This window comes from Myxine glutinosa, chromosome 7 (assembly GCF_964187855.1).
Source record: "Myxine glutinosa chromosome 7, kmMyxGlut1.1, whole genome shotgun sequence".
NCBI lineage: Eukaryota > Metazoa > Chordata > Myxini > Myxiniformes > Myxinidae > Myxine > Myxine glutinosa.
This window is the reverse complement of record NC_136267.1, coordinates 127397286-127408649: the sequence shown is the minus strand read 5'-3', so window position 1 is coordinate 127408649 and position 11364 is coordinate 127397286. Positions and strand designations below refer to the sequence as shown.

At 45.3% G+C, this 11364-nt stretch overlaps 1 protein-coding gene across 3 annotated transcripts in view; it reads left to right on the top strand.

The window, feature by feature from the left end:
• Positions 1-1877: 1877 nt before the first annotated feature.
• The window catches only part of SLC12A8 (solute carrier family 12 member 8), a 73834-nt gene continuing 64347 nt past the window's right edge, over positions 1878-11364 (top strand). The window contains exons 1-2 of one of the 3 annotated variants that reach the window (XM_068123193.2): positions 1878-1935; positions 9469-9585. The gene's annotated coding sequence lies outside the window, so the exon portion shown is untranslated. The remainder of the gene's footprint in view (positions 1936-9468; positions 9586-11364) is intronic. The other 2 variants (XM_078782279.1, XM_068123195.2) reach the window with 2 other exon arrangements.

The following is an 11364-nucleotide window of genomic DNA, read 5'->3' as shown; positions in this document are numbered from 1 at the left end:
TCTCCATCCTGGCTCCATTTATCACCTTGCTTGGGGAATCTCCATCCTGGCTCCATTTATCACCTGGCTCGGGGAATCTCCATCCTGGCTCCATTTATCACCTTGCAAAGGGAATCTCCATCCTGGCTCCATTTATCACCTTGCTTGGGGAATCTCCATCCTGGCTCCATTCATCACCTGGCAAGGGGAATCTCCATCCTGTCTCCATTTATCACCTGGCTCGGGGAATCTCCATCCTGGCTCCAATTATCACCTTGCTTGGGGAATCTCCATCCTGGTTCCATTTATCACCTGGCTCGGGGAATCTCCATCCTCGCTCCATTTATCACCTGGCTCGGGGAATCTCCATCCTGGCTCCATTTATCACTTTGCTTGGGGAATCTCCATCCTGGCTCCATTTATCACCTGGCTCGGGGAATCTCCATCCTGGCTCCATTTATCACCTTGCTTGGGGAATCTCCATCCTGGCTCCATTTATCACCTGGCAAGGGGAATCTCCATCCTGTCTCCATTGATCAACTTGCTTGGGGAATCTCCATCCTAGCTCCATTTATCACCTGGCAAGGGGAATCTCCATCCTGGCTCCATTTATCACCTTGCTTGGGGAATCTCCATCCTGGCTCCATTTATCACCTGGCTCGGTGAATCTCCATCCTGGCTCCATTTATCACCATGCTTGGGGAATCTCTATCCTGGTTCCATTTATCACCTGGCTCGGGGAATCTCCATCCTGGCTCCATTTATCACCTGGCTCGGGGAATCTCCATCCTGGCTCCATTTATCACCTGGCTCGGGGAATCTCCATCCTGGCTCCATTTATCACCTTGCTTGGGGAATCTCCATCCTGACTCCATTTATCACCTGACAAGGGGAATCTCCATCCTGGCTCCATTTATCACCTTGCTTGGGGAATCTCCATCCTGGCTCCATTTATCACCTGGCTCGGTGAATCTCCATCCTGGCTCCATTCATCACCTTGCTTAGGGAATCTCCATCCTGGCTCCATTTATCACCTTGCTTGGGGAATTTCCATCCTGGCTCCATTCATCACCTGGCAAGGGGAATCTCCATCCTGGCTCCATTTATCACCTTGCTTGGGGAATCTCCATCCTGGCTCCATTTATCACCTGGCTCGGGGAATCTCCATCCTGGCTCCATTTATCACCTTGCTTGGGGAACTCCATCCTGGCTCCATTTATCACCTTGCTTGGGGAATCTCCTTCCTGGCTCCATTTATCACCTTGCAAGGGGAATCTCCATCCTGGCTCCATTTATCACCTTGCTTGGGGAATCTCCATCCTGGCTCCATTTATCACCTGGCAAGGGGAATCTCCATCCTGGCTCCATTTATCACCTTGCTTGGGGAATCTCCATCCTGGCTCCATTTATCACCTTGCTTGGGGAATCTCCATCCTGGGTCCATTTATCACCTGGCTCGGGGAATCTCCATCCTGGCTCCATTTATCACCGTGCTTGGGGAATCTCCATCCTGGCTCCATTTATCACCTTGCTTGGGGAATCTCCATCCTGGCTCCATTTATCACCTGGCAAGGGGAATCTCCATCCTGGGTCCATTTATCACCTGGCTCGGGGAATCTCCATCCTGGCTCCATTTATCACCGTGCTTGGGGAATCTCCATCCTGGCTCCATTTATCACCTGGCTCGGGGAATCTCCATCCTTGAGGACGCTTGTCGTTTTATTATTTTTGAAAATTTTTAAATAAGTGATGCAAAATTCCAAAAAGATTGTTGCAGGTTGGTTTTGCTTGGTTTTGCTTGTGCATAAATCTTTTGGGATATGGTAATCCTCATTCAAGCACGAGGAGTTTATAAAAATGAGCCGCGCCCGCCAGGTGTGCTGTACGAGGCGTTTCCCACTCCACCCATGTCGGAAGAACCTCCGGAACACACCTGACTGCCTCGTCACACACCTGGTGAGTGTGTTCGTCTCCGAATTTGCTCTCTGTCGCGTTTCTTTTAGTTTCAAATCTGCATTGTGCATGTTCGGATTCCAGGGAAGTTCACTGGAAATTACCTGCACAGTTTACACCTGCTTTATTCTTTAAATGACAGACAGTGCTTTTGGTGTCTTACGTGGGCTTCAGACAGTGTGGCCGCGTTTTTTACCTTCTATTATGTGACTTCCGAAGCTTTTAGGCTTGTGAAACTTCACTAGCTTTTAGAGTTATTGGACTTCACAAACTTTTGGGGTTATGGAACTTCACAAACCTTTTAGGTTATGGAACTTCACAAACCTTTTAGGTTATGGAACTTCACAAACCTGTTAAGTTCTGGAACATCACAAACTTTTGGGGTTATGGAACTTCACAAACCTTTTAGGTTATGGAACTTCACAAACTTTTGGGGTTATGGAACTTCACAAACCTTTTAGGATATGGAACTTCACCAACCTTTAGGGTAATGGAACTTCACAAACTTTTAGGGTAATGGAACTTCACAAACTTTTCGGGTTATGGAACATCACAAACGTTTCGGATTATGGAACTTCATAAACGTTTTGGGTTATGCAACTTCACCAGCCCTTAGGGTAATGGAACTTCCCAAACTTTTCGGGTTATGGAACTTCACAAACTTTTAGGGTAATGGAACTTCACAAACTTTTCGGGTTATGGAACTTCATAAACGTTTTGGGTTATGGAACTTCATAAACGTTTTGGGTTATGGAACTTCATAAACGTTTCGGGTTATGGAACTTCACAAACTTTTACGGTTATGGAACTTCACAAACCTTTTTGGGTTATGGAACTTCACCAGCCGTTTGGGTTATGGAACTTCCCCAACTTTTCGGGTTATGGAACTTCATAAACGTTTTGGGTTATGGAACTTCATAAACGTTTCGGGTTATGGAACTTCACTAACTTTTAAGGTTATGGAACTTCACAAACTTTTAAGGTTATGGAACTTCACAAACTTTTAGGGTAATGGAACTTCACAAACTTTTCGGGTTATGGAACTTCATAAACGTTTCGGGTTATGGAACTTCATAAACGTTTCGGGTTATGGAACTTCATAAACGTTTTGGGTTATGGAACTTCATAAACGTTTCGGGTTATGGAACTTCACTAACTTTTAAGGTTATGGAACTTCACAAACTTTTAAGGTTATGGAACTTCACAAACTTTTAGGGTAATGGAACTTCATAAACTTTTCGGGTTATGGAACTTCACAAACTTTTAAGGTTATGGAACTTCACAAACTTTTTGGGTTATGGAACTTCACCAGCCTTTCGGGTTATGGAACTTCCCCAACTTTTCGGGTTATGGAACTTCACAAACTTTTAGGGTAATGGTACTTCACAAACGTTTCGGGTTATGGAACTTCACAAGCTTTTAGGGTTATGGAACTTTACAAGCTTTTATGGTTATGGAACTTCACAAACTTTTAGTGTTATGGACCTTCATAAGCATTTAGTGGTATGGAACTTCACGAGCCTTTACTTCCCAAGGCTATTGTAATTGGCTTTGTCTGTCTGGCTGTGTGTCCGTCCATCATGCTATCTCCTACTAAACTGTTGTACAGAAATTCACCAAACCTGGTAGTTATGATCATCACACGGCACAGGGCAAGAAGGTGCAAGAACAGTATCATTTTTGGCTTCGCCCCATGGCGCCCTGTTCCGGAGACAAGAGGTCATTGACTAAAAATCCTTGCATTTAGAGGAACATTTTTAATGAAACATTGTATATGCAATCGGCATTGGGGGATACATTAAATATGTAACGATTTTTGGGATTTTATCCCCTGTGCATGCCCCAGAGGGGTGGGGACTTCGGGTCACAGGGATCAAAACAGAAGATTTTAAACTCTAAATATGATATTGAGTAATTCCTGGTGAAACGTTTTGCCATCTTTCAACTTTGCTTTAGATTAGAATCGTGAGGATTTGCGATGGGGGCGGAGGGGTGGGGTTAATGAGGGTAGAAAATATGGTCGTGGATTGGGGATGATCTGAGATGGTGGTGAACAGTTGTCTTGAAGACCTGGAGGGTAGAATGAGATTAAAGAGAATGTGGAAGTTGGTTCCACAGGTGGGAAAAAAGAGGAACAAATGAGTGGAGGTGAGTAGTGATCCTGGATTTGGGTAGTTTCACCAAAAGGAAAAGAGCAGAGGGTGCAAGATGAGAGAGTAGGCAGTAGAAGACAAAGAGACCACCGACCTGTCTGCAATGACGAAATGATAGGCCCATATAGACTCAGTTTCATCGTGTGAGATTCCAATAATCTTGAAGGCCTTGGTTTCCATGGCATCAAGCTGAGCAAGATATGAGGTAGGTGAGCCAACCCAGAGGGGAGAGCAGTACTCCATCATACTGCAGAGGAAAGACTGTAGGAGTGTAGGTGAATAGGAGTTCAGGTGTGCTAAGGAAAGGCTTTGTATGACTGAGGATGCCCAGTTGGTGGCTGGGCTAACTTTGGAGACCAACTTTGAAATGTGGTTTGCCCAAGAAAGAGCATGGCTGATAGTGAGATCCAGGCATTTGACTGAACTTCCTCATGAGGATTCTTTAAAAAGTAGATATGAGAGTTTGCCAAACGGTCCTTTCAGAGAGAGAGAGAGAGAGAGAGATAGAGGCATTGTGAGTGTGAGATTTGTCATGATTGAAAAAAGACATTCCAACTGTTTGACCAGCTCGTGATTTTTTTTCAATGTCTGAAGAGAGTGAAGAGGCTACTGAGTATGGTGAAGAGGCTGAGTATGGTGGCTGCCTGCCTGCCTGAAGGATGAGAGATGTCACAGCAGAGGATGCAGTCATCAACAAATAGATAGAGGATTTTCCAGAGTCAAAGATGTCTTTGATGCAGATCGGGAATAGCACTAGGCCAAGAACACTGACTCGGGGTACTTGACAGGGAGAGGAGATGAAGGATTTTGTTGAGAGCCACATGTTGGCTACGAGAGTGGAGGAAGTCATAAAGCCATGTGTGGAGTTGACCTTGGATACTGTAGGCAGAGAGTTTGGAGAGTAAATCAGGATGCTTTGGCAGCAACAACACTCTGTAAAGAGTATGGTATGTTGCTGATGATGACGAATGTTGACTTTTGATAAATTAGTAACTTTGATGGTGATTATGGACAATTTTTCACTATATATATATATATATATATATATATATATATATATATATATACATACACACACATACATACATACATACATACATACATACATACATACATACATACATACATACTTACCAAGGGGGAATTAGTCCCCTTGTCTTTGACTGACCGACGGGACCCGGGACCGATGACGTCCTTCCCAGACAGCGCGAAATCGGGTTTTAGGACCAAGAATTCGCTATTACCTAATTACTCGCGCTGCCCAGAAACGAGGAAATAAGCCCCGCCTGAATCACGGGTGTTGGTGGATACGCCGAGCGGTAGCGAACCCGTGATCCGAGCCGTTATCAATGACTAGACCCCGATCCAAGCGGTTCTTATTCGTGCCACGCTTACCCAATGATGGAAATCACAGAAGCGGTCGAATTGGAAGAAAGGAAGAACAGAATTTATTCACACTATGTACAATGATGAGAAGAAGAAGACAGTGCAGTCCTTAAGCAGTCTTATACTTAATACCCCAGACAAACGGGCCCGTCTCACTCACAGACACTCACACGGGGATTGCAGACGAAGGTCAGCACGTCCAGGGATGGCGTCCGGGCAGCTCTCTCTCCGGTCCCCAGCTCACACCGCGAAGTAGATGAACAGAGACGGCAGGAGCTCTCCGCGTGTCGTTGGCGCGCACGGGATAATTACGGGGCGAACGGTAGGGTCTGGGCTCTGGCGGTTAATACTGGCGGCTGTGCCGCGTTCACTCGCGTGGCTGCGTACGTAATAGTTCAATACAGCGCTAAGCTTCGAAGTGTTCACACAATGCAGTGCTCTCAACCAGCCCTCTTCTCTTGTGCGAGTCCTCACTGCAGTCCTCTCGATACAGTTCCTTCCTCTCATGCATAGGTTCTCTGGCAAGTCCTTTCTCATAAGTCCTGTTCAAGGGCTTTGTGCGAAGACTTATATAGCCCTGCCCAGCGAACTCTCTGGAACTTGCTAGACGCCCTTACCACGCCCTATCACGCCATTCCCTTCAGAGCCCTGGTTGGCTGGTGGCCCTTACCGTCATCGCCTCTGACGTGCTCCTTGACGCCGCCACACCCCGACCCCGCGCTCCTCCCTCTTCTCCAGCCTACCTCGTGTTACTCGGCTAGTTCGTGCGAACAAAGGGCAGCTAATGCTGCTGGCAGCCAAAGCGAACAAATTGTTGCGGGTAGCCCAAAGCGTAACAAAATTGAGGGATCAGCCAATTGGGGCGCGGGATCAATTATGCCCATAGATGGATTTGGGAGGGTGGTGCAAAAATGAAGGACCTAAGCTCACGTCTTTACACAACGCAGATATTACTAGGGAAATGGCCTACTCTTACACATACTATGACATAACTAATACTCTAAGTGGGCCTACGTGTTGCTTGTGGACTAACTATGGGGGGCAAACCTTTAGCCTTTAATGATGTCATATGTACAAATCTCAAAACCGTAGCACTATATATATATATATATATATATATATATATATATATATATATATATGTATATACATATACATATATACATATACATTACTGTATTTTTTTTATTTCAAAAGGCCATATTTGCACGTACAGAACAATAACATTGGAAATATGCATGACATAAGCGATGGCTGATGCATTGTATTGCAGAGTATGGTGGCTGTTCAATTTGGAATATCATGAGTATTGGTTGTCTTTGTAGTCACTACATTTGCCAACATCTCAGTCAACGGAGCATCTTCTCTTCTAGACTTGGTTATGACAAACTTCCCTGCAAAATGTCTGCTGCTCTTCTTCTGCTCCAATCGGTTCTTCTGATCATGTGCTTGTTAAAGTGGACATCTCTCCGGCCATTCTCAGAGAGCCTACCGAGCGTCGACGAGTCTGGAATTTCACTCAGGCTGACCGGCATGGTCTTCAAGCAGCCATCACTCATCTGGACTGGTCTCCCATCTCTACTGCCTCTGACATCAACTCTTCCTGGGAATTCTTCCAAAGTAAACTGCTCTCTCTCATTCACAGATTTATCCCATCTTGTCTTCAGTTGTCATACCCTTCCTCCCGTCCATGGTACACAGAATCTTGTGGTGCGGCAGTTGCCCTGAAACAACTTGCCTTTGCCTCTTGGAAGGCTAATCCAACTGAAGGCAATCTCAGTTCCTTCCACCAAGCTTGGAACAAGAGTGTGTCTACCCTCAGGAGAGCCAGGAAACACTATCTCTCTACTCTCAAGACAACTCTCAAATATGTCTCCTTCCTCCAAATCCTGGTGGCGTCTCGTCAAATTTGTTTCTGGTGTTTGTTCCACCTCCATCCCCTCCCTTACCTCAAATGGCTACACAGTTGACACCGCACGTGACAAAGACGAATGCCTCAACTCTGTGTTTGCCTCAAAATCTTGTGTCCCAAAACCCATCTCTCTCTGTACCCACCTTACGCAGTCGAACCCAGCTGCTCCTGGACTCTGTGTCCTTCTCTCCTGACAAGGTGGAGAAGTTTCTGTCAAACCTCGACTTTGATTCTGCAACTGGACCAGACGGCATCAACCCACGGGTCCTAAAATCCTGCTCTGCCGCTCTTTCACACCCTCTCTCTATTCCCTTCACCTTCTCTTTCGCTCAAGGTCATCTGCCATCACTTTGGAAATCAGCCAACATTGCCGCTTTACACAAAAAAAGGTGCAAAAACAGATCCTTGCAACGACAGACCAATCAGCCTGCTCCCAATTATCAGCAAAGTCATAGAATCCATCATTGCTTCGGATATCAAATCCTTCTTCTTCAATGGCTTGATCTCTGATCATCAATTTGGTTTCAGACCAGGTCACTCTACTTTGGACATGCTGCTTCTGCTGTCTCAACAATGGATGGAGGTCCTCAATGCCAAACAGGAAATCAGAGCTGTCTCACTTGACATAACACGTGCCTTCGATACGGTCTGGCAGCCCGCCCTGCTCACCAAACTCTCCTCCTATGGTATGCATGGAAATCTTCACGCATGGCTTGTGGACCTCCTCTCTGGTCGTAGTCAACATATGGCCCTGAATGGGTTTCTCTCATCTCCCCTTCCTGTTCAGGCTGGAGTTCCCCAAGCCAGTGTTCTGGGCCCTGTGCTTTTTCTGGTCTTCATCAATGATCTCTCCGACTCTCTGTAAAATCCCCTCTATCTCTTTGCTGATGAATCCACTCTCTGCCGCTCCATTCCTCATCCCTCAGATCGGCAGTCTGCAGCCTCCCCACTCTGCAAACCTGCACAAAATCACAGACTGGTCAAACAAGTGAAACATGTCTTTCAATCCTGACAAATCTCACACTCTTACTATGTCTCTCCGAAAAGACCGACTCGACAACCCTCCCATCTACTTTCTCAACAATCCTCTCCAAGAAGTTCTGTCTCTCAAGCTTATGGGTCTCATTATCTGCCATGATCTTTCTTGGGAAAACCACATTTCCAAGCTGGCATCCAAAGCCAGTCCCCGACTGGGCATCCTCCGTCGTGCGAAGTCCTTCCTTGGCACACCGGAGCTACTCACCACATACAAGGCTTTCATCCACAGCTCAATGGAATACTGCTTTCCCCTCTGGGCTGGTGCTCTTGCCTCACACCTAGCTCGGCTTCATACTGTTGAAACCAAAGCTTTCAGAATCATTGGAATCTTCCGTGATGAAGCTGATTCTGAGGGCCTTTCACTCACTCACCGCAGGTAGGTAGGTGGTCTTTATGTCTTCTACTGACTCCTATCTGGCCTTGCTCCCCAAGCTCTATCTGTGCTCTCCCCCCCAAATACTCCCATAGGTTACACAAGATCTGCCAGCAACCCTCTTCTGGTGAAATTGCCAAAATCAAGACTCTGCTCACCTTCATTTTTCCATTCCTCTTTACTCCCGCCTCTGGAACAAACTCCCTCACCCTCTTCAATCCCACTCCTCCCTCCAGGTCTTTAAAACAGCTGTTCACCACCATCTCTTATCTCCCCTCATCCAAAACCTTGATCTTTTCTACCCCTGTTAATTCACCCCAGATCCACTTTTTTGAAATACCAACTTCTTTCCTGGAAGTCCTAGCAGTGTCCATGTGTTTTATACCTCTCCCACCCTCTCCTCCCCTCAAGCCCTCTCCCTCAAACAGATCTCCCGATGTCCCTGTTATCTTCTGTTGTACTTGTGTGCTTCCCTCTCCCTCCCCATCTTGTCCCGCTCCCTTTACTGTATGTTTTGTGTGTCCGTTTTATATTTTTTTGTGATTTATGTTAGCTCTTACATGAGCCCCGATCTTGAATACCAAAAAAGAAAAAAAGAAAAAAAAAGGTGCAACCTTCTTGACTGTTCTGCTTAATGCTGCTCCTTGCTGGGTTTTGTCCTCTCTCTCTTCCAGGATGAATATTATTGAATCATTGAACATTTTGGTCGTACAAAGATCAATCCTGCAGGTTGCCCATTTCATCAGACGCTCTTATACTGGATTTTTTTACAAGTCATCTGACCATGAGTGGTAGGGGGCATTTGCATTGTTGTAAAAGATTCACTTGTATGATACAGCACATCTGCAGGTTCTGAATGTATTATGCGAATGTAACCTTTAGTAAGGGAAACATATGAAAATCTGTTAACTAAATTGTTACCAAAACAATTCTTCACCAATATGTTTGTCAAGGTGTGTAATAACATGTGTTAAAATGTTGAAGGTCAACTCCCGTGGGAAACCCAGAAAAAAAGCTGCTGAATTCGGGTACCGAAAAATTATTTTCGAGAATTTTTATTTTTTTAAATCGGCCTTAAGTAACTTATGAGGGGTCAAATAAGGGTTTTTCATGATTCTGAGTTGATTGTTAACATTTATATTTCACCACAGACACTCCTTTGTGGAAAAATAATTTCTAAATATATCTCATTTTCTACTTTGCAGGACATGGAGTCTAGCAATATGGATGAAGACGTTACTCCACCTGTGCTCAATTGCTTCATCTGTGCACGCTCGGATACACCAGCTGAAAGGCTCATACAGGCAACTCCAAAGGGATACTCAACTTTATTGAAACAAGCAGAAACTGTCGAAAATGTTACTGTTGTGGAACGTATGAAGGAGGCTCAAAAGGAAGGAAAACTGAGGTACCACCAGAAGTGTAAAATGATCTGTACAACAACTTTGTTGCAACCACCAAGAAGTCAGCTCAAGCATCAAAGGCAGAGAAAGAGTCATCAAAGTTGAAGAGAAGACGCACTACTTGTGAGTTCAGTTCATCAACTGGCTGCAGTTCTAGAAGATCACAGTCAGTTGACCTCCTGTATAAGGATGTATGCATTCTTTGCAACCAACCAGCCCAGCTCTACAAAAATAATCCAGCACAAGCTAGAAAGAAATACAGAGTGCCAGATAATTTGACTGCAGATACACTGAAGGCAAGCTTGCTGAAGACAGCACGGAGTCGCAGGGATGACTGGGGCACTGAAGTCACTGGACGCCTGGAAGGGATCAACGACTTGGTAGCAGAAGAAACACTGTACCATTTGCGATGCAAACTTATGTTTGCGAGAGGTGACAGTTTGTCCAAGACTGATGAGGAAGGAAAAAGGAAGAGAGGACAGAGGAGTATTGATGAGGAGCGAGAGGCAGTTTTTATTGAATTCTGCGAATGGTTAGACTCAGAATTAGAGCATGGGGTAATGGACCAAGTCGATGAAAAGCTGCAGGAGTTTGATCAGTCACCAGAGAAGAGCCTTTCTTATTCAAAGCATTGGCTAAAGATAAAACTTCTAGAGAAATACGAAGACACCTTGTATTTCACAACACAGGAAAGAAGGGCAGATGTACTCTGTCTCAAAGATGGCACCGACAATATTCTGCGAGAGCATCATGCTAATCTTGACCATGGAGATGAGAAGACTCAGATCATAAAGACGGCACTCAAGTTCATATCCAATGATATTGCCTTGATTGATTTAGGTCCAAAGTCATACCCCACCACACACAGTATGACTGACATCGATAGTCAGCTGACACTTGTTCCTGCAAGCCTTCAGATGTTCTTGAGACCGATTGTCAAGACAGACGAAAGAGTTGCCGTTTGGGGGCAGAATTTTATTAAGGCCTGTCGACCTCGGTCTGGAGTATTGCCACACCAAATGGGGCTTGCCATACATCTTGATCATAGATTTGGGTCAAAATGGATGCTCAACAAGTTCCACCGGCTGGGATACACTGAGTCTTACACGGAGACACAAAACTACAAATACTGCTTCCTTAATAGTAGGAGTGGAGATGATGTTCCAG